Source organism: Stigmatopora argus, chromosome 8, assembly GCF_051989625.1.
Source record: "Stigmatopora argus isolate UIUO_Sarg chromosome 8, RoL_Sarg_1.0, whole genome shotgun sequence".
Classification (NCBI taxonomy): Eukaryota; Metazoa; Chordata; class Actinopteri; order Syngnathiformes; family Syngnathidae; genus Stigmatopora; species Stigmatopora argus.
The window spans coordinates 17468337-17490843 of NC_135394.1; the positions used below are offsets into that span (position 1 = coordinate 17468337).

Genomic DNA, 22507 nt, shown 5'->3' on the forward strand with positions numbered 1-22507 from the left:
TTATAAAGCAATTTTTTGACATAGTTTTTTCCAGTCAAATTCACGAAACCTTTCTTTTTAAAGATGCTACCGTTGATCATTGTTTGGCCTTTCCATCCATTTGATTGGATTGTATTTTCACCAAGCCAGATGACATGAATGGTGACACCACTATTCATTTCATTTTTGATTAAATTGGACTTAAACGGGACAAGCTGACAGGTGTAACAACAGATGGTTGCGCAAATCTGACGCCGGATCAAATAACGGAAGCGAACCCGGAGCAGAAATGGACATTTTAATACGCTGTTATGAATCTGGAAGAGTTTTGTTAATCAGCATTGTAATCCAAACATATTGTTGATTGGACTTTAACACATTTGGTCGCGTTTTGGGAGGAAAAATCATTATTAAAATGAAGATAGTGACACAAAACTAGTCACCCAATACAAGAACCAGGTCACATTTTCACTTTTTTCCATTAAAAATGCTTTTAATACTGACAACAAATAACTTCCGGTTTCGTGTGTAGTCCGCCTTTTCGCTCAATGTCAGCTGGGATAGGCTCCGGCACCCCCGGGACCCTGACCGGGATGAACGGTGTTAAAAAAAAAAGAAACGAACAAATAGTTTAGTTATTGTTGACATAAAAATATATATTTAGTTGTAATTTAACGCTGCAATTGATCAGATTATCATCAGACGACAATTCAATTCAATCTAAAGGTATTTTAGTCACTTGTAGTATATACGTACGCCACCAGAGGGCGCTCACTTACAATCAGTTTTCAGCACTTTCAAATTGACGTCAAAGCAGAATAAACGATTATTATTCCGATTTTACTACTCTATGATTAACATTTTAGCTAGAAAAATGCTACAAAAAATCACAAATTGGATGATAAATATTATGGGTTTTTATTGTGGTTCTTCAAAGACATTTTTTTTAAAAGATGACTGAAATTGCGATATATATATATATATATATATAAACAAATGTATAAAAAAATTCCCAGACAACATTTACTAATTTGTCCTTTTTTATTTAAAGGGAAAGAAATGTCTCTATGCTGGGACTGCTTCAACCAATGAAATGTGAGTATTCCACATTCCTTTATTTACATACACTTGAATCTGTTAGTGAGTTAGGCTCCGCCCATAAATTGTGTATTTTTTTTGGTGTTTAAAATGTATTTTCTACATTTTCCAATCTCAAAGAAATGTGCAGTTTATACAATTTAAGCAATTCTCTTCTCAATGATGAATCTAATATAAAAATAGTTGTTGATTACCGTATTTTACGGACTATAAGTCGCACTTTCATAGTTATTTTTCCTCTCTGACATGTCTATTTTAGGCTGTTAACAAATATACATTTAGCCCATTGTTCTCCATTTTACTATTGTCACTTTCACATGTTTGTTTTTGGTTTTCGCTCCCCTAAAAAAGGCCACACGTACGATTTATAAGTAGTGGGAAAAATCCGGTAAGTGGATGATCGAGCTTAATCGCGTCATCCACGCTATCGACGCATATTGATGTCAAGATGGAGCTGAATGAGGTCGACGTTTGCAAAGTTAACACTTGACTCGTAAATCAGAGCCAAATTAGCGTGCGCGCGCCGAGGCTTCTTTATCATCCTGATTATTTTGGTTGCCGCGGCGGCGTCAACGGCGCCGCCGCTGATGAAAGTTATCGGGGCGATGGGCGAGATAGAGCTCGATGCGCCCAGATAAATTGTTAATTAGAAAAGCCGAATATGAACGAGGCGCCCTCATTGTCTTACATTAACAAGTTTAATTTGACGCCGTCATAGCCAGTGATTACAGATAGCAAATAATAATAATAATACAGACGCTCCCCTACTTACGAACATTCAACTTACGAACAACGGTACATACGAACATGTCTGCAAATTGCGTTTAAGTCCAAAAATGTTTGCAAGTCCAATTTTGTATTTCGCGTCTTTTTCGGAGTAGTACTTCTTTCCGCCGCTAATACCGACGCCTGGCGCTGTGAGAGCTCAGCTCACCCAGCATCTACCTTCTTCTTCGTTGCAATGCGGAAGTGCGTGAATGTATCTCCAGTGTGCAAAGAACCTTTTTCATTTGTATCATTAAATATCTCATGCATCCAATATTGAATATGGTTGGTAAAAAGCTAAAGGCTTCTATTGAGGGAGTTGCAAGGAAGAGGCAAGCCATTTCATTTGAAACCAGTGGCAATAATAACGAAGCTTGATGCGCGTCAGAAAGTGGTGAGCGTTGCACATTCAGTACCATTTATAAACAGAAAGATCGAGCAGCAGGACCCAAATATTGAACGTTGCACAAAGTTTGTAAATCAATTGAATGATGCCATACAGTGCTACTGCATCATTTATGATGAAAAAAAGAAGAAAACTGTGCAATCGTCATTAGGTCGCTTCTTTTGGCCACTTTCTAATACATAAATCTATCTCTCTCTCTACAGTACTGTACATATTCTCTCCATTTTATTAAAAAAAAAATTTTCAGTACAAACCAATGCGTGTTACTTATACAAGCCTTAAACATACAAATGCACTTATATAAACCTTCAATATACTTATATAGGCCTTAAACATAAATTATAATACAAAATATAGCACTAAATCAACTTACAAACAAATTCAACTTATGAACAATCGCTCGGAACCAATTGCGTTCGTAAGTTGAGGAGTGTCTGTAATTGTAATAATAATAATAATAATAAAATGCATTCATGCATTTTTGAATAATTACTGTGGTAACATTATTTTTTTAAATATTGTTGTGGTAATATTATTATTTTTAAACATTATTTTGGTAACATTATTTTTTTTAACATAATTTTGGTAACATTATTGTGGTAACATTATTTTTTTTAACATTATTTTGGTAACATTATTTTTTTGAACATTATTGTGGTAACATTATTTTTTAACATTATTGTGATAACATTATTTTTTTATACATTATTCTGGTAACATTATTTTTTTTAAACAGTATTTTGGTAACATTATTTTTTTAACATTATTCTGGTAACAGTTTGTTTTAAACATTATTGTGGTAACATTATTTTTTAAATATTATTGTGGTAACATTATTTTTTTTAAAAAAATATTGTGGTAACACTATTTTTTAAACAGTATTTTGGTAACATTATTTTTTTTACATTATTTTTTGTACATTATTTTTTTAAACATTTTTTTAACATTATTTTTTTAAGCATTATTTTTTTTTAACATTATTTTATAAACCTTTTTTTAACATTGTGGTAACATTATTTTTTTTAACATTATTGTGGTAACATTATCTTTTTTAACATTATTGTGGTAACATTATCTTTTTTAACATTATTGTGGTAACATTGTTACCACAAAAATTTCAAAATAAAATAAAAGATTCTGCAAATGCATTGCCATTCAGAGGGATTTCATAACCTGAAATTTCATTTGTAAGTAGAGGTACGACTATAAATGCATGTTCGAACTCCATCACGCAGACTGAACCAAAACCCTTCCGTCCTCGTTTGATGACATCATCGTCGCTGCAACAATATTTAGCCGGCGCTGCTTTTTTCGCGAGTTAGCAACAAAGTTCCAACTTGCGATCCGATTCCTTTCCAACGGCGGGCCTCGTCTAATTGGGCGAAGGCATCCCTGAAGCAGGCGGGGGTTAATCACCCTCCACCCCCTGGCAGATCTGGCAACCCCGCCCCCCCGCGGCACTGATTTGCAAGAGTAGATTAATCAGAGCGGGTCCTGATGAAATTTTGCTGTTATTGTTCCCAATTTTAGCAACATCTTTTATTGTCTTCATCACTCATCGGCAGGGGGCGACGGAGGGGGGGGCACGCCAAGGTTGGGGGGGCTTCGCACATGCGTCAATTATGCAAATGACTCGGCGCACTTTTGCAGATTACTTCACTCGGCGGCTGTTGTTTGTGAGGGTTTTGATTATTAAATATTATTACGTTTTTTTTCCCTTCCATCTGCCGCAATCAAAGTGGCGTGCAAACTCCATTTTAAGCGCTTCAAACCGGTACAAACCAGACACGTGAACGGAGAGTAAGAAGGAACAGACAGGCCGCCGAAGAGAATTGAATTTGAGTTTATTTCAATTAGGGGGGCACTTAATGATATTTTAATCTGCCGTCTTTCATTTCCAGGAACGGGCGCCGCCGCCGTTGAAAGGTTTTTCGGGGCCGGAATAAAGAACACACAGATTGACGTTGTGATCTCGGACGCCGATAGGAAATTAAAGCTTTTATCGCCGCTGTTTTCTTGTTAAGACGCTTCGCTCGCTCGCTCGCTATCTTTCTCGTGGCGCGATAAGAACGTGAATCTTTTTTTTTTTCGACAAATGCTCATTTCGTTCTTACTCCCTAAAAAATAAAATGGATTTTGCTAGCTTTGGGAAGGTTCCATCACGGTGGGTTTAGGATACAGGTGTCAAAGTGGCGGCTTGGGGGCCAAATCTGGGTCATCCACGGATTCAATTTGTTTGGTTTCGACAATGCAGAGGCACACCGTTATGTAAATACGTTGTTTTGGACAATTTCAATAGTTGTGAGTCTTTGTAATTTATTTTTTTGACAAGATTATATTATTTTAGGGATTTCTACAAACTCCAAATTGAAATATAGTGCTACCTCAAGATACGAGCTTAATTTATTCCGGGACTGAGCTTGTATGTCGATTTATGTAAAATGTTTCCCATAGAAATGAACTAAAAACAAATTAATTGGTTCCAACACTCTGACAAAACACCAAAAACAGGATATTGGATTGGAAAAACATTTCAATTTGTTCTAATTCGCCATCTATTAACAAAGTAACAAATAACTAGTGGTTTAATAGTACAAGAATGTGTTTAATAGTACTACAATTTGACTTTTTGCACGGCAACACGCTCGTAACATAACATAAACAAATTTAAATGAACTTGGATTACGATGCAGACGCACTCAAAAATAAATTTCATCTAACTTTACACCACAGGTGTCAAAATGGCGGCCCGGGGGCCAAATCTGGCCCGCCGCATCATTTTGTGTGGCCCGGGAAAGTAAATCATGCATGCCAACTTTCTGTTTTAGGATCAAATTCAAATGAAGATTATAGATGTATATTATATTTCCTGATTTTCCCCCTTTTAAATGAATAATTGTAATTTTTTTAATCATTTTTTTCTGTGTTTTTAGTTCAAAAATCATTTTGTAAAATCTAAAAAATATATATAAAAAAGCTAAAATAAACATTGTTTTAGATCTATAAAAAACGGAATATTCAAGGCCTTTAATCCAGTTCATTTAATCCATTTATTTAAAAAAAAATATCTAAATATTATATCTAAAATGGTTAAATTTCCTGATTTTCCCTTTTAAATCAATCATTGTCATTTTTAATCCATTTTTCTGTGTTTTTAGTTCAAAAAACATTTTGTAAAATCTAAAAATATATGAAAAAAAGCTCAAATAAACATTGTTTTAGATCCATAAAAAACAGAATATTCAGGCCCTTTAATCCAGTTCATTTAATCCATTTATAAAAAAAAATCTAAATATTATATGTAAAATGGTCCGGCCCACATGAAATCAAATTGACGTTAACGCGGCCCACGAACCAACCCGAGTCTGACACCCTTGATCTACATTATGTAAAAAAAAAAAATCTGTATTTTCTTCAAAAATGAGTCCATTTATTTGGATTCAGGACAAATGAGTGGGAATATTAGAGGCCGGCTGGTTTCATAGCTGTGGGTTTTCTGCGTTCATTAATTCTATTTCTGTCCCGGGTGGTGGTGGCGGCGGTGGCGTAGACCAATGTGGCGGCGGCGTGGTGGTGGAGGTGGTGGGGGGGGGGGCTGTGGTCATCATCGCATGCCAGCCAGACCTTCCCCAAACTCTTGACAGCGCTTTGACGTGCTCCGTGTTAATTACAGTAATGGCAGCCATTCTCATTAAGTCATTGTTTACGTAGCCCGGGGTGGGGCGCGGGGGGCGCTCAGCCCCGCCTCGTTAACGCCGCGCAGCTGTTCCTCGCGGTGCCGGACGCCGTCGTTTTCAAGAATAGAAGCGAGCCATCCCCGCCGGGCTAAGAAAAAAAAAGTCGCTCCCTAGCGCCCTCTAGTGGAAGGTCAAAGGAAGATGCAAGGACCGCGCTAGCTAGCTAGCGCCATCCGTCCCAAGAGGCCGCGTTATTTACGCTTAATCACGCTTTGGTAACGGCCTGGTTTCTACCAATAGCGGACTAATTAGCCGCGTTGGCGGCGGCCGTGAATTACGGCGCTCTACGGTTCCGGGGACGACTCGTTGTTTTGCGTCCGCTAGCGCTAGCACGCTGCGCCGCTCAAGCGCGGCTTAATTAAGAAGGTAAATTGTTAATAGCCCCTGCCATCCATTGGCGTGTTTTTCATATTCTGTTTACTTTTATCTTTGGCTAATTAACGCTACTTATCATGCAGGACCGTGGGTGTGCGCGTCGTTAGCGTTAGCGGGGAAAATAAGCTTTTAATCCTCCGCTCCTCCTGGAAATATGCGCTGCTCTTAAAAACAGTCGTTACCGCCCGACTTGGAGGGGAAGGGAAGGATGGCGAGCGAGCGTTTTTATACAAAAAGTTTTTTTAATTAATTTTTTTAAGTTTGCCAGAATTGATCATGTCGGAATTTCCCTCTTGTCATTTTGCGTCTTTATGTTTAACTGCGTTTTGCCCCTTTTGAACGGCCATTTTTTTTAATTTGGAGAGATACACAATGCAGTTGTTTAGCAAACTGTTAGCCAGGGCTGTTAGCCATTGACTGCGCTAGATGTCTAGTTGAATTATTATTATTTTTTTATTTTTTAGTGAGATTTAAAGCTTCGCAACAGTGAGACAAATAACAACAACAAACAGATAATTAAATAATCTGTAAATAACAATAAATATTATATAAATCAGCATTAAATAAGTAATAAATACCGTCTTTTCTCGCATATAAGCCCTATATGTATACATATACACATACATATACGTGTACATACATATATATATATATATGTATATATATATATATATACATACACATATATATAAGCACATATATACATACATGCATGCATACGGTAGGTCTTAACACTCAGCCATTTGTTTTGTTAAAGAGCCTGACGGCTGATTCAAAATAGAGAAAAGATATACAGATAAAACCCTTAAAAATAAATATTTTTACTTCTATGAATATCATTGTATAGGAAAAATATAAACTGTATCTTGCATAAAACGTGAAAAAACTCACTGACTTGTGCCTGCCGTTGCTTGCTCAGGACGCCGCCATCTTAGCTTTCTGGTTGTAATGCTCACTTGACTTCCTTTTTGAATTTGTCTATGTGCAGGCAACACCCTTTAGGAATATGAAATTATAAATCGATTTAAAAAGTTTCTCAGAAATACCACGTGTGATGATTTTTCTTAAAATTTTCCCTTCAAAGGAATACATTTGTACTCCCTATTAAAACCATGAATATGGAGGTGAACATTATGAATCGGGGGCGGCTTATACGAGAGAAATAGTTATATTCAACAATTTTAAGGCCATTTTAAGTGTACGGCTTATACGTGGAGGCGGCTAATATGCGAGAAAATATGGTTAACCGTTTTTTGTTTGTTTATTTTCAACAGAAAAGACAATGGATGCCAATCTTTCCAATTCAACAAAACACCCCCACGTGGGCCCTTAATGGCGGACGAGACACGATCGTTGTAAAGTCCAAATGTCGTCGCTGGAGGACACGGTCACCCAAGGTAAGTTTTTTTTATCCTTTTCCTAGAAAACGAACCGCGATTAATGACCATTTGGGATACTTTTCGATCATCTGAAGTTAATCTCGCGCATGGCCGCTCAAGTAAAACGCAAGCTATTGCGTCCGTAACCACCGAGGATGGGTCGCTCGAGAGGGAGAAACGCGTTTTGATGTTCCACGAAAAACACGGCTTGGCTAAGGAATGCGAAAGAGCGATTGATGATGGCGCAACCCCAAAAAGTCCTGCCGTCCGCCCGTGTCTTTTTAATTAGCGCTGAATTATTGCCGCTCACGCAAACGTTGTTGGCTTTGCTTTCTGGGGTTCGTCTGGGGGGGTCATGTGTGTATTTTTGAAGGGGTGGGGGGTGTTTTCCTGGCCTGCTTTTTTACCTCCGTTGGCACATTCCTCCATTTTGAATTGAATGGAATGCTTTTATTGTCATTTTACAAGTAGAATTACATTTCAAGCTTCACCATCAAGTGCACAAATAACAACAACAAACAAACTGACAAATAAATAAGCAATAAATAAATTAGTAGTCAACAACATCAGTAGGGAAGTCCTCCACAAATAACAACAAACAAACTGATATATAATTAATAAATAATGTATATAAATGATCAATAAATGATAATACAATAATAAATGGTCAACATATTAAAATAATAAATAGTCAACATATTACAATAATAAATAGTCCACATAATAAAATAATAAATAGTCCACATATTAAAAAATAAATAGTCCACATAATAAAATAATAAATACTCTATATAATACACATGTTGTAGTCCACATAAAACACGTGTAGTACGCAGTCCACATAATACCCAACTAGTAGTCCACATAGTACACAAGTAGTAGTCCACATAATACCCTGGTAGTGGTTTACATGATTCACTAGTAGCAGTCCACATAATACACATGTAGTACATAGTCCACATAATAAACATGTAGTACATAGTCCACATAATACACATGTAGTACATAGTCCACATAATACACATGTAGTACATAGTCCACATAATACTCTGGTAGTAGTCCACATAATACTCTGGTAGTAGTCCACATAATACACATGTAGTAGTCCACATAATACACATATTGTAGTCCACATAATACCCTGGTAGTGGTCAACATAATTCACTAGTAGTCCAACACATGTAGTACGTAGTCCACATAATACTCTGGTAGTAGTCCACATAGTACCCAAATAGTAGTCCACATAATACACAACCAGTAGTCCACATAATACTCTAGTAGTAGTCCACATAATACTCTAGTAGTAGTCCACATAATACTCTAGTAGTAGTCCACATAGTACCCGTGTAGTAGTCCACATAATACACGTGTAGTAGTCCACATAATACACGTGTAGTAGTCCACATAATACCCTGGTAGAAGTCCACATAATACCCAACTAGTAGTCCACATAATACACAACCAGTAGTCCACTTAATACTCTAGTAGTAGTCCACATAATACCCAAGTAGTAGTCCACATAATACCCAAGTAGTAGTCCACATAATACACTTGTAGTAGTCCACATAAAACCCAAGTAGTAGTCCACAATCCCCAACTAGTAGTCCACAAAATACTCTGGTAGTAGTCCACGTAATACCCAAGTAGTAGTCCACATAGATAAGTGGTCAGGTAGAAAAAGTGACTAAAGTGTTTGGTTTGGCGTTTTATTGCAAGATAAGAAATGAGTCTAGATGAGGTCCTCCTAGGTGCACAACTGACTGGATGGAGTCAAGTATGATGACGGCTCTTGGCTTGGGCTCTCTGTCCTCCACTCTGTTTGTCTTGGCTGTTATGCTACTGTAGCGCTTGCCATGGGGCAGCAGGTCGACGTGTTTATGTTAGCCAGTGATTTCAGCTCCTAGTTAGCTCGTAGCGCAATACTCATTTTCCTAACTAGTACCATCGCGCTTCCAAACAACAAACCGGATTCCCTTCACTGCCGAATCTCTCTCGACTCATTGGCTTGGACGTTAGCAGCCCATTGTCTCCTTGACAGCAAAAGCGAGTCGAGCTGGTGTGACTCACCCGCGTATCAGCGCTAATTAGCCCATCGCCGTAACGAGGTGTTCACATCTAACGGAGGCAAAAAGAAGAAGAAGAGGTCGGAGGCAATCAGCGGCGCAAAGTGCAAATGAGAATTACTTACTCACAAATGAATTATACGCTCGCATTTTTTTTCACGTTAAAAACCCCCTCCCCACCCTCCCCAGCCCGTTAATTAAATCCTCTGGCATCAGAGGTCTTTTTCTTAATTTCCCACTTCTATTAGCATAATAAACCGCGCGTGAGCTAGCACAATGCGATGGCGCTAATGGAGGCTATTTATTTGACGTGATTATTTAAAGCTACGCTAATAGGACAGGGGTATCAAACTCTGTCTGTTGAGTGAGCCACATTAGATGACTTTCTGGCCGCCATTGACGGCGGTAGGCGTCCAATTTAGTTTGACGGGGAGGGGCGGATGGACGGTTAAAGGGGATTGGACGCCTAGCGCCGTCAACGGCACTGAAAAATGAGCATCCATGGCCTGTTTAAGTGAATTCTGGGTAAATAAATTGTGATAACTGGTCAGGGTTTCAACACGTCGCTACAATTTTCAGACATTTTAATAATAAAAATTGTTTTTTTTACCAATTCAAAAAAGCAATCCAACATTAAACCAATAAAAGAGGGTAATTACCGAAAATCAGTTGCACAAAACTTGATAAAGTTGCAAAAAAAAATGATATCATCAATAGGCTAATATAAAAAAAATGATATCTTGATTTTTTTATGTTCTTTGTTTCTGCAGTCTGTAGAAAATATTCTATATCTATAACTATATCCAGATCCAGATCTATATCTCTGGATCCAGATCCACAACTATGGATCTGGATCCAGATCCAGATCTCTGGATCCAGATCCAGATCCAAATCTATATCTCTGGATCCAGATCCAAATCTATATATCTGGATCTGGATCCAGATCTATATCTCTGGATCCAGATCCAGATCTATATCTCTGGATCCAGATCCAGATCTATATCTCTGGATCCAGATCCAGATCTATATCTCTGGATCCAGATCCAGATCCATATCTCTGGATCCAGATCCAAATCTATATCTCTGGATCCAGATCCAGATCTATATCTCTGGATCCAGATCTATATATCGCAATATATCTATTGACTGTGATTTATTTAATTAGGGCCACCACATATTAATGATCATATTCATATTCATGTTTTAGTGCTTCATTCAAATTCAACTTCATTCCAATCTCATGATCAAAAACGTCTCGAGTTTAAACTACTAAGCTAAAACGGTTGACTTTTTTCGTTAGCCACGCCCCCCGCTACACAAAAAAAAACAATTACATCTCCCTCTTACAACATTAACTTGTCTTTTTGTCCATCCTACAATTCTTTCCTAAATCAAAAACCCTGCCTCAACTCAAGCCTTCTTCCAAAAAACACCCCGATAACGTCAGGTTAAAAGTTCAGACAGGAAGTTAAATAAATAAATAAATAAACGGGTGGATATACTTACAGACTGTATCTAGCTTTTTTGGGGGTGTTAAGTGACAAATTGAAAAGGCTTCATTTAGACAAAGCGCTAACGTCACAGTCGCTCCATTCTCTCCACATGTAGACTTATTATTATTGTTATTTCCTCCCCGCCATAAATTGCTTGTTTCTGTTCGCTCGGCGTGTCGCCTGTCGTTAGGACGACAGCGGATCGATGCGCGGCCCAGCGCCCGAGGTCGCGCGCCGCCATCGCTTTAGCGTACGTCTTCCTGGAAGCCACCTCCGCTTTGTTGCGCTCAAATTAAAGCCCTTCCCCCCAAAAATCTGACGTTTCTAAGGCTCGGAAATAGGAAAAAAAATGATGCTAACGCTAAGGATAAGCGGGAGAAATGGTTTAATGTAATTGTAAAACAAAAGTGTTTTTTCCGAGAAATGCATTCGTTTAAATCGTGAAAAAAATGTGGGTTGTGTAGAAAATGACACTATTTTTTACTTTCTTTCTCCTCAGGCATACCGTCAGTTTCGTATTCCGACTCGTCGCACGATAAAGAAAACGAGTCCCGAGGACCGTTTCACCCACGGATTCAATTCGTTGGTTTCGACAATGCAGAGGCACACTGTTATGTAAATACGTTGTTTTGGACAATTTCAATCGTTAAGAATCTGCGTGAGTCTTTGTAATTTATTTTTTGGACAAGATTATATTATTTTAGGAGTTTCTACAAACTCCAAATAAAAATACAGTGGTACTTTGAGATACGAGCTTAATACGTTCCGGGACTGAGCTCGTATGTCGATTTACTCGTAACTCAAACCAACGTTTCCCATAGAAATGAACTAAAAACAAAATAATTGGTTCCAACCCTCTGAAAAAACACCAAAAACAGGATATTGGATTGGAAAAATGTTTTACTTGTTCTAATTCGCCATCTATTAACAAAGTAACAAATAACTATTGGTTTAGTAATACTAAAATTAAACAGATTTCGCGTAGGGGTGATTGGGGGACTTTTTGCACGACAACGCGCTCGTGACATAACATAAACAAATTTAAATGAACTTGGATTAAGATGCAGACGCACTCAAAAATAAGTTGAATCTAACCTTACACTAAACTTCTAATTTTGTTTTACATTTTGATACCTTTCTTCTCCTGGGTTGGCTCTATTGGCCCCGCCTCCACCCTGACTTTCAGATGCAACTTATCGAGGGTTGTTTGCTTCAAAATATTCCCAAAATGATGCAAACAAATGTCCTCACAATAGAATAACGCACAACCACTTGCCAACCAGAAGTAGTATATACTCCTCTCGTATTAGCGAACAAGCTCCACCATTTGCACTGACTAACGGGAAAAAAACACTGAAAAAATGCAACGTCTCGCGTCTGCTGTCTGCTCGTATATAAAAATATGTCTCGTCTCTCAAGATAAATATTTGCCCAAATTTTTTGTCGAGGTACCACTGTAAATTGTGGGACTTTAACCCCAAATGCAAATTTTGCTGGCTTTAAGCCATTTTCCAGGGTGAAATAGCCCCGCTTTAAGTCTTGCAGGCTCGTCCGAAAGAGTTTGTCTCCCCATTTTGATCCATTTTTTAAAAGGCAAGGAAGGGCCGGTAACGATACACCGATGAATTGCAACTCCTCTTACTTTGTAAAAATAGTTTTGCTAGTTGTCAGGTTTCGGGAGTTTTCATTCGCCGTTCTCCCCCCTCTGATCTGGCGGTAGATAAGTGACGGCGAGGTAAGGAGGAAGCTAGCGTGCAGTCTGAATTCAGGATGGAGTCGCTCCATTAGATCACCCGCCGGCCGTAATCCGTCACGTTGCGGCCGGGAGCCGCGCGTAATGGAGCGGACATCGATCCGTCCTCGCCGTCTTTAGCTGATTGAGTCGGATAATTAAAAAGCCTTTCGTACGGTGCCTCCATTACAAATTGTTTGTCTCCATCTCGACAAAGTTTGCGGACGCTTTCCGCTCGGGTTTAAGTGTCAACTCGGATTGCCCAGCGCCGGAATCCCGTCCTATTCGGAAAGAAAAGTATTATGAGGAAACTCCAAAATACTGTGGTGCGTCTACTTAAAAAAATATTCCAACGCTTCATATAATTTCCAAATAAAATAACGGATAGATGCGAACGGTCATTTGCATATCGAATCATTTGTAAGTAGAGGCATTTTTAAGTAGAGGCATTTGTAAGTAGAGGCATTTGTAAGTAGAGGCATTTGTAAGTAGAGGCATTTGTAAGTAGAGGCATTCTTAAGTTGAGGCATTCGTAAGTAGAGGCATTTGTAAGTAGAGGCATTTGTAAGTAAAGGCATTTGTAAGTAGAGACATTTGTAAGTAGAGGCATTCTTAAGTAGAGGCATTCTTAAGTAGAGGTATTTTTAAGTATAGGTATTTTTAAGTATAGGTATTCTTAAGTAGATGTATTCTTGAGTAGAGGCGTTTGTAAGTAGAGGCACTACTGTCATGTCCGATTTGTAGAAGAAAGCACTTTTATTCGCTTGTAAACTTGTGGATTTGCACTTTTAATGTGATATAAAGTGTGCATTTCCCATGTTGTATTCGTTCTATTATATTTATTTATTTTATTTTTTTATTGGTTGTATATATTTATTAATGATTTATTTCATGTACTCATTTTCAAGGCACTCTTAACATTTTGTTCATCGAAATGAATGATTTTAGTGATTAAAAAATGTATTATACAAAATTTGAATATCTAACATATATAATGAATAATATAATCAAACATTTGATTATATATTATAAGAAAAAAATATATACAGATTTTACTTATTATTTATTACTAAATTCTTTTTTTTAAATGTAATTCATTTTCATCCATTTGTTTTATTTTTAAATTTTAGGTATTTCTATTTATAGTATGTATTCTTTTTCATTTTTATATATTATTAATTATTATATTTTTTACCTTAATCATTTTTATTGATAGATAAATTTCATCCCTCCCAGGTCAAAATGGATTGGACGTCTATATTTGTCAATGGCAGCCGCTAACTTAAATACTATTAAATTAAAAAAAAACTATCAGATTAAAAAATAAATAAATCAGTTTTTCTTAACATTTTATTATATTTTATTTATAGGTGTATTTTACATTTATTATACTTTTTTAAAAATATATTGGCTCCATGCATTTTGATGTATCCGATTAAATTGAGGCGAATTTAGCACAAATTTCCCGCTAAGCACTTTAGCTCCTTTATTTGACTTTTTTTAGCGTCTCTCCGACAAGCGTGGCGGAATTCGCTTTCCCTTTTAACGTTTGATAAATGTGCACGTCCGGGTTTTTCCTAATCCAATCAGCGACGCCACAATAACAACAACGGCGGCGGCGGCGGCGTTTGTCGTCGGTGTCTCCGCGGTCTTCTTTGAAAGGACGCCAGGCTAATGAGCCGCGAGCGCCGCGCTTTGAAGGCGCGGCTAGACGCCGGCGACGCCTCGCCACCGGCCGCCCCTCCGTTGGCCCGCGACCGCTCACGCGAGCGCCGGTTATATTTCATCATTTGCGCCGCTATCACTGCCCATTTGGAAAGGTGCAAATTCTAATTAGCCGCGGGCCTCTTGTTCCTTAATGCCCGCGATATTAAATTATTCCCCGACCGCCGTTAGTGGGAACTATGCAAATGTCCGCCGGCGCGTCAGCCGCTTCCTGTGATTCGATGCCCTTCGTTTGTTGCTCGCTCTCTTTGTTTACGCGCATTAGCGTCGGCCGGCGGTAGCCGACGCTAGCTAAGGCGTGCGCCATTAAGCTGCTGTTCCATTCATGGCTCGAAAGCGCTAAAGGGTGTATTTTCTAGCTTATAAGCCGTATTTGTAACTAAAAAAAATGATAGAATTAAGGGTACGGCTTATACGCGCACAAGACTTGCTATAATCTTTTTCATCAGCAAAGTAACATTTACCGTATTTTCACGACTATATGGCGCATCGCATTTAAAGGCGCAGTGTCAGTAACGAGTGCTATTTCTGTATTTTGCACACACAAAGGACGCACAGTTTTTAAAGACGCAAACAGGCTTGGCAAAACATACACCAGCTTAAACATACGGACACGCGCTAAAAACACATTTTTTAAAAGGCAACGGAAGCAAAACTGATTTCGGTTTTCTACTTTATTTAGCCATTTTACAATGTAGACCCATCATCATCACCCACAAATCCATCAAAGTCCTCATTTTCTGTGTCCGAATTGAACAATTGTCCAAATGAGTCATCGAAAACGCTGAGTTTTATACGTTCGTCCAGGCGGCCACAATCTATTCGCAAATAGTAGCTAGCTAGTAGCTAGCGTAACTAGTCCGGCGCTGCCTGCCATGCTTCGTAAAGCTGTGTTGATGTCGATGTCCAGGCGGCCACAATCCATTCGCAAATAGTAGCTAGCTAGTAGCTAGCATCCATGCTTCGTAAAGCTGTGTTGATGTCGATGTATACAGGCCACAATCCATTGGGTGTATTGACAAAAGAACTATATATCCCAGCAGTCACTGCGCAGTACTTTTTCTACGGGGAAAATAGGAGTCGGGTGGGGGCTGCTTGCCTAGTTGTGATCTGTAAAGGATGGCGTACCCTATCGACTGATTTATTTTATTTTATCTTGATAACTATAACCAATACATATTAAATAATCAAATAAATACATATTAAATAATTAATTAAATAAATATTTAATACATAAATATTAAATAATTAAATAAATACATATTAAATAGTTAAACAAATAAATATTAAATAATTTAATAAATAAATATTAACTAGTTAAATGAATATATTAAATAAGTAAATAAATATTACATAACCAAATAAATAAATATTAAATCAGCAAATACATATTAAATAAATAACTATTAAATAAATAAATATTAAATAAACAAATATTAAATAAATACATATTAAATAAATAAATATTAAATAAATAAATATTAAATAATCATTAAATAAATAATTATTAAATAAATAAATAAATATTAAATAATGAAATAATAAATATTAAATAATTAAATAATAAATATTACCTGACTAACGTCATTGGTTGTATTAACAAGATTTTAAAAAGTAATATTCCCAGTCAAGCATTTTTGCTTTGAAGCCGCCATTTTATTTGGACCGCCTGTCATATCGCCCGCAATTTTTGTCAAGACGACACCCTAAAACGTCCAGGGCTTTTCCAACACCTTCCTTCGCCCGCGTGCGGCGTCAGCGTTTCGCCGCGGTCCAACTTTGATTAAAAGAACGTCGTGGCGTCTTTATTGCGGCCAAACAAGCTCCCGTAATCAACTCCTTGTTACGCTCTCCATGCTAATTTTCTCTCGCCGGCTGCGGCTTAATGGACTCGTTACAGCTCCGCGCCGCCATTATCCCCAGGACTGGCGGGAATTAATCTCCACGATTTTCCCGCGTTAACAGCTGGATCTCCAATATGCCGCCGGCTCGGCTAATTAACGAATCGGCGCGGATTCCGACGACGCCGTCGAAAAGTTAGCGAAGTCGAGCTTTTGGGGGGAGGGTTGGGTCGCCATGGGGGGAATTCTCCAGGGGGCGGGGCTCGCCCGCTCATCTTCCCGCCCGCCTCATCCTTCATGTGCGAGCGCCCGTCATGTCCCGTCGGCGGCGCGGTTACACCCGAACACTCGGCCGCCGCCGAACACCTGGCGTCCGATTCGCTCTGTCCGAATGAAAAATAAGCGGCGTCGGCGTCCGGCAAATGAGGGGCTCGCTGACGGATTGGCTGCTCGCTTATGCAAAACGGAGCGGGACAAACGCCATTACGTCGGCGAGGATTCCGTCTACTCTTGATGTCTTCATTTTGAGACTTTTATAATGCATGGAATGTGGAAGTAAAGTGAGTACAGTAATCCCTCGATGATCGCGGTTAATGTAGACCAGACATGGCCGCCATAAAGGAAAAAACGCAAAGTAGGGTCACCCCTATAAAAAAAATTTTTTTAAAAAATTGTAGGCTCAGCCCTATAATTTTTTTTTTTTTGTAGGGTCACCTCTATAAAAAAATATTTATATTTTTGTAGGGTCACCTGTATGATTATTATTTTTTATTTTTATTTTTTTTAACTTCAGTGCTGTGTCCTAGTAGCAAGCAAAGGAAAGGGGCGTGGCTTCTGCTTGAGAGTTTCAGCGTGGATTTTTACATTTTTATGAACTTACAAAAAAAATTATTGACCAAAGAAATTTCCCCTGAAAAAAAAATGCGTTGTAGTGAAGCCGCGATATTCAAGGGATTACTGTAATAGTGATACCTTTGCTTGTATAACTCTAATTCGTTCCACGTTCCTTAAAAATATTGTAATTATTATAAAAATAATAAATAAAAAAACATAGGTCGCAGGGGTGCTCAAGCATGTTTCAACTAACTTTAGGCAGGAGGCGGAGTCATGTATTTTTTTTATTTAAATGATCTGGTTAATGTTATTTTCTCTATTTTTTTACTGGTTTGCTCCTCTATCCAGTTTGATCATTTAAATATTTAATTTAAAAAAATGAAAAAAAAATTCTGCTACTAGGCTACAAATGTTGCCGCATTTCCAGGTCACTTCCTGTAGATTTTATGTTACTTGCTACCATCATTTACATCAATAATTTGAAATAAACAACTCCGTGACGACAAATGCCGATCAAAAAAAGACTTGTTGTTGTTGTGGGAGGCTCCAAGTAGAAGTAAAGCAGGCCACACTATTACCGGGACAATTTCAAAATAAAATAACGAATACAGGCCATGTATTGACGTTTTTCAGCCATTTGTTTTGTAACCTGAACTTTCCTATTGAGGGGCATTTGTAAGTAGAGGTAACCTAAACATTTTTAACGTCAAACAAAAACGAAAATACATATTTTGGTACGTAATCAGGCGCCGACGAGACCACCCCCCCCTTCCCCCCACGTCATTTTAAAGGGGCGCCACTTTACCCGCCGGCTCGTATCATGTGACCGCAGCACCTCAAATATCCGCCGCTTGAAATATCGACTCTAATATCTCATTTGGAGGAGAAAAAAAAGGCAAGCGTGTCATCCGCTGATGTTAAATCCATACTCATTTGCGCGCCGACTATCGGCGCGACGCGCGAGAGCGGCCGCCACGGAGACGTCCCGTCCCGTCCCCCGTCCCCCAACGCCGAGTTCGACTCCTCGGCGAAATTGAGTCGGGCATTAAGGGCAAATGAAAAGCGCTATCGATTGTGCTCTTAATGCCTGCCTGCCTGCCTTTCTATTTGCCTCATTTCCTAAACGCGCGATAACGAGGCCTCGCCGCCGTCCTTAACGAGCGCCGGCTAGCAAAGAATTAACGGAATAATTCACAGATGTTCCTCTTAATCTCAGCCCAGATACCACCCGACCCTAATTTCCTGATTTTAAGTCCTTACGTGCACCATTTTTTTCCTTAAATGTATTTTTTATATACATTCTTATAGACCCAGGGCATGATATTTTGCGCCCTCCCCGTCTGACATCCAATAGTAACCATTGCCGTGAAAACCCTTGGATTGAAATCCACTTTTAAATTGTAAACTTAGTTGAAACTATTTTTTTCATTTTCTAAAAATAGCTATTCTTCTTCACAATAGCGATATATGATGGATAGTTGCTGTGCAATATGAAATAAATAAAATAATTAATCAATTTTACCAAGATTAAATAATTAATCATGCTTGGCATTAGTAGCTCTCTAGCTAACCATGCTAAAAATAGCGATTTATTCTTCGTTTACTGAACGTTGGTCTGAAACTAGTATTCGCCTCGCAACAGCGCCCCCATTATTTGTGGTGTTCACTCGGTGTAACTGCAGTTCAAATTTATCCAACGTTTTTTCCGCTTTATCCTCACCAGGGTCGCGGGGGGTGCTGGAGCCTAACCCAGCTAACTACGGGCACCAGAGGGGGGGGGTGAACCCTGAATCGGTGGTCAACCAATCGCTGGCCACGTGGAGACAAACAGCTGACCACTCATAGCTAGGGGCAATTTCAAGTGTACAACCAGCTAGCCTAGCCTAGCATGTATGTTTTTGGGATGTGGGAGGAAATCATTGTACCCGGAGGAAAGCCACACAAGCTAAGGGAGAAACATAGAGTGAGGACCCACCTGGGATCAAACCCATGACCCCAGAACTGCGAGCCCGACACGCCAACCGGGCCGCATTTAACCCAATTTGAAACGCTAAGCTAATTTTTAAACTAATCAAAATTTTTCACATTCATGTGTTCACTAATTTTTAACCCCCCAAACGAGATGGAGAAACTTATTTGACTAGATTCAAGAAAAATAACATTGAACAAGTTGTTATAAACTTGTACTACAACAAAAATGTGGCGAACCGAGTTAAGCTAACGCTAACCTTCTTATCGGATTCACCGATTTAGCCGTAAAGCCTGGAAATGTAAAATGGTGGAGGTTTATCTCACGTAGCTTTGATGTTAGCGACTTCGTCGCCGAAACGATGCTATCGGCTGATGCTATCTTTGCGTTGCCTCACCTGAGGCTGTGCGTTAGCATAATTTGAGATAAATTTTTTTAAAAACAAGCGTGAAAAAGTCTACTTTTAGCTCCCGCAGTTCGCGTAAATCCCGCCTGAAATCGATCGGTCGCACGAATTACAACCTGGCGGATTTCAACCCCGATTTTGAGCCTTTTGTTTTAGCCTCGCAAAAACTAGGTCAACTTCAGTTTTCAAAATTCCCTCTTCATTCTCACTAGGTTCACGGGGGTGCTGGAGTCTATCCCGGCCGACTTCGGGCCGAACACCCTGAATGGGTGGCCAGCCAATCGCAGGGCACGGGAGACAAACAACCAATCACACTCGTAGCTAGGAGCAATTTAGAGTGCTAAATTAGCCTAGCATGCATGTTTTCGGAATGTGGGAGGAAACCGGAGTACCCGAAGAAAACCCACACAGGCCCAGGTAAATAGAACATGCAAACTCCACACAGGTGGACCAACCTGGACTTGAACCCACGACCCCAGAACTGCGAGACCAACACTCAACACTTATCCACCGACCCTATTTATTAAGATCTTATTTAATTATTTATTATTAGTTCAAATTTTCGTTTTTTTACCTGATCAGACAACAAAGGATGGTAAATTCCACGGTCTTATTTTTCTTTATTTCTTTATTTTGGGGCAACTTCCTGCCGCTCTTTCCATTTTCTTTTCGCTGACTGGGCTTCTTCTTCCATAGTGGGACAGTGGCATGCGGGGGGGACCAGATGGTGCCCCCCACTCGCACCCACCGGGAGAATCTCTCTGTGCATCCAGAATTAGGCAAACGCCATTTGTTAGCTGCGGCGGCTAATGAGCGCCCTTGCAAAAAAAAAAATCCAAGCGTTTCACTTGTTTTTTTTTTTCCATTCAAGTCCTTTACTGCCACTGACGGCCATAGACGTCCGGTCCATTTGAACAGGGAGGGCTGGGGTGAATGATGTATTTATTTATTTATGTATTTTATTTAAGTCTACAATGTATTTTCCTTGTCTGTGTTTTCACCCTTTTGCTACTGCAACAAAGTAAATTTCCTGAGTACTAAAGTAATCTAATCCAAGAAAAAGTAAATGATCGTTTTTTTCCCCACAATGGCTTTAAAAAAAAAATAAAAAAAAAAAAAAAAAATATATATATATATATATATATATATATATATATATATATATATATATATATATATATATATATATATATATATATATATATATTCATCTATTTTTATTTCATTTTTTATGACTATGTTTTAGATATGACTATTTTTATATATGATTACGTATGACTCATTGTGCCCTGCGATTGGTGCACTGTTTCCCATGTTGGCATGGCTAGGCTCCAGCACCCCCGAATATGAAAACTTTTTCTATTTTATTTTTTATTTAAAATGTTTTTAAAAGTCTAAAACCAAAAACAGATTTTTACATCATTCATTCATTTATTTTTTGAACCGCTTATCATCACAAGGGTTGCAGGGGGTGCTGGAACCTATCTCAGCTAACTTGGCGAATCGGCGACTAAATAATATTAGAATTAAAAACAATATTTAAAATTTAATTTTTAGGAGCCTCAAAAAGCAAGATTTGAACAATAACTCAATTCTTTTGTAAATAATTTCAATCAATCAGTCGATCAAATAAACTTTAAATCAAAGTGCAATAAAGAAATATTCTGTTTACTTATTTTAAAATGCTTTTATTCAACCCAAAATAAATAACTTTCAAAATATTAGATTTTTTTTCATCCAAAACATGTTTAAAAGGTAAAACAAAAAAATCCCCGTATAATCATCATTAAAACGCATGATTAGCTTTTGTGGTCCGGATCTGGCAACCCCGCGCCGCCATTTTGACACCCGTTCTTTAACATTTTGGCCATATACTTTCTCACAAACTAGCCATTTAAAGTCAATTTTCTTTTTTAATCAGTCAAGTATAGTAAAGTCTCACTACTTTTCATCTAGCTAGCATTTTGCAGTATTAGCGCTCATAGAAACCACCACAAAACGCAGTTGTTTGGCTGTGATCGCGACAATTCATCATCCGAGTCATGGCCCTTAATTGCGGGGGGATACCAACTCTCGAGTGGGCATCGCTGACTATAAAAGACCCCTAAAACCTAGCTTTTTTCTATTCTTCTTTTTAAAGCGTTACTTATTTAGCCACTTCCATTAGCCGGTTAGCCTCCCGTCAGAGCGACTCAGTCCCATCATTCCTCACTGCCCCCCCGGACCCCCGTCTCCCCCTTGCTGGGAATTAACAGGTAATTTGTAAACGTCACTTTGGGTTAGACGCCTCATTTTGTCGCGGCTTTCGCTACAATCCGCCAGACGCTAGCTAATTTTTTTCCTAGCGGCGCGGGCACTTCTTTCGGCGGCCAAAATAGAGTTACGCTCCGCTAAGGAAATAAATGAGAGGCACTGATGAGCTGGTCAATCAATTAATGCTAAGCTAAGATAAGAAGCTTGTTTGGACTGCGTTGAGTTTGATTTAAGCTAGTAGCAACTTGTTAAATTGCTACTTCGGCTAGTCGTCGCTATCTTAGTGTGTATTCCGTTTTGTTTGTATGTTTTTGGGATTATCATATGACTTTCTGAATGTTCGTTCTTTGGCCCCGCCCACTCGAAATGGATTGGACGTCTATGGACGTCAATGGCATTGAAAGATGAGCAGCCATTTTAAGTGAATTGGACATCTATGAGTTAGTTTTATG

At 38.6% G+C, this 22507-nt stretch overlaps 1 long non-coding RNA gene across 1 annotated transcript in view; it reads left to right on the forward strand.

The window, feature by feature from the left end:
- The first annotated feature begins 1027 nt into the window (after nucleotides 1-1027).
- The window catches only part of LOC144079433 (uncharacterized), a 62948-nt gene continuing 41468 nt past the window's right edge, over nucleotides 1028-22507 (forward strand). The window contains exons 1-2 of the long non-coding RNA XR_013301524.1: nucleotides 1028-1074; nucleotides 7635-7757. This is a non-coding gene — a long non-coding RNA (uncharacterized LOC144079433). The remainder of the gene's footprint in view (nucleotides 1075-7634; nucleotides 7758-22507) is intronic.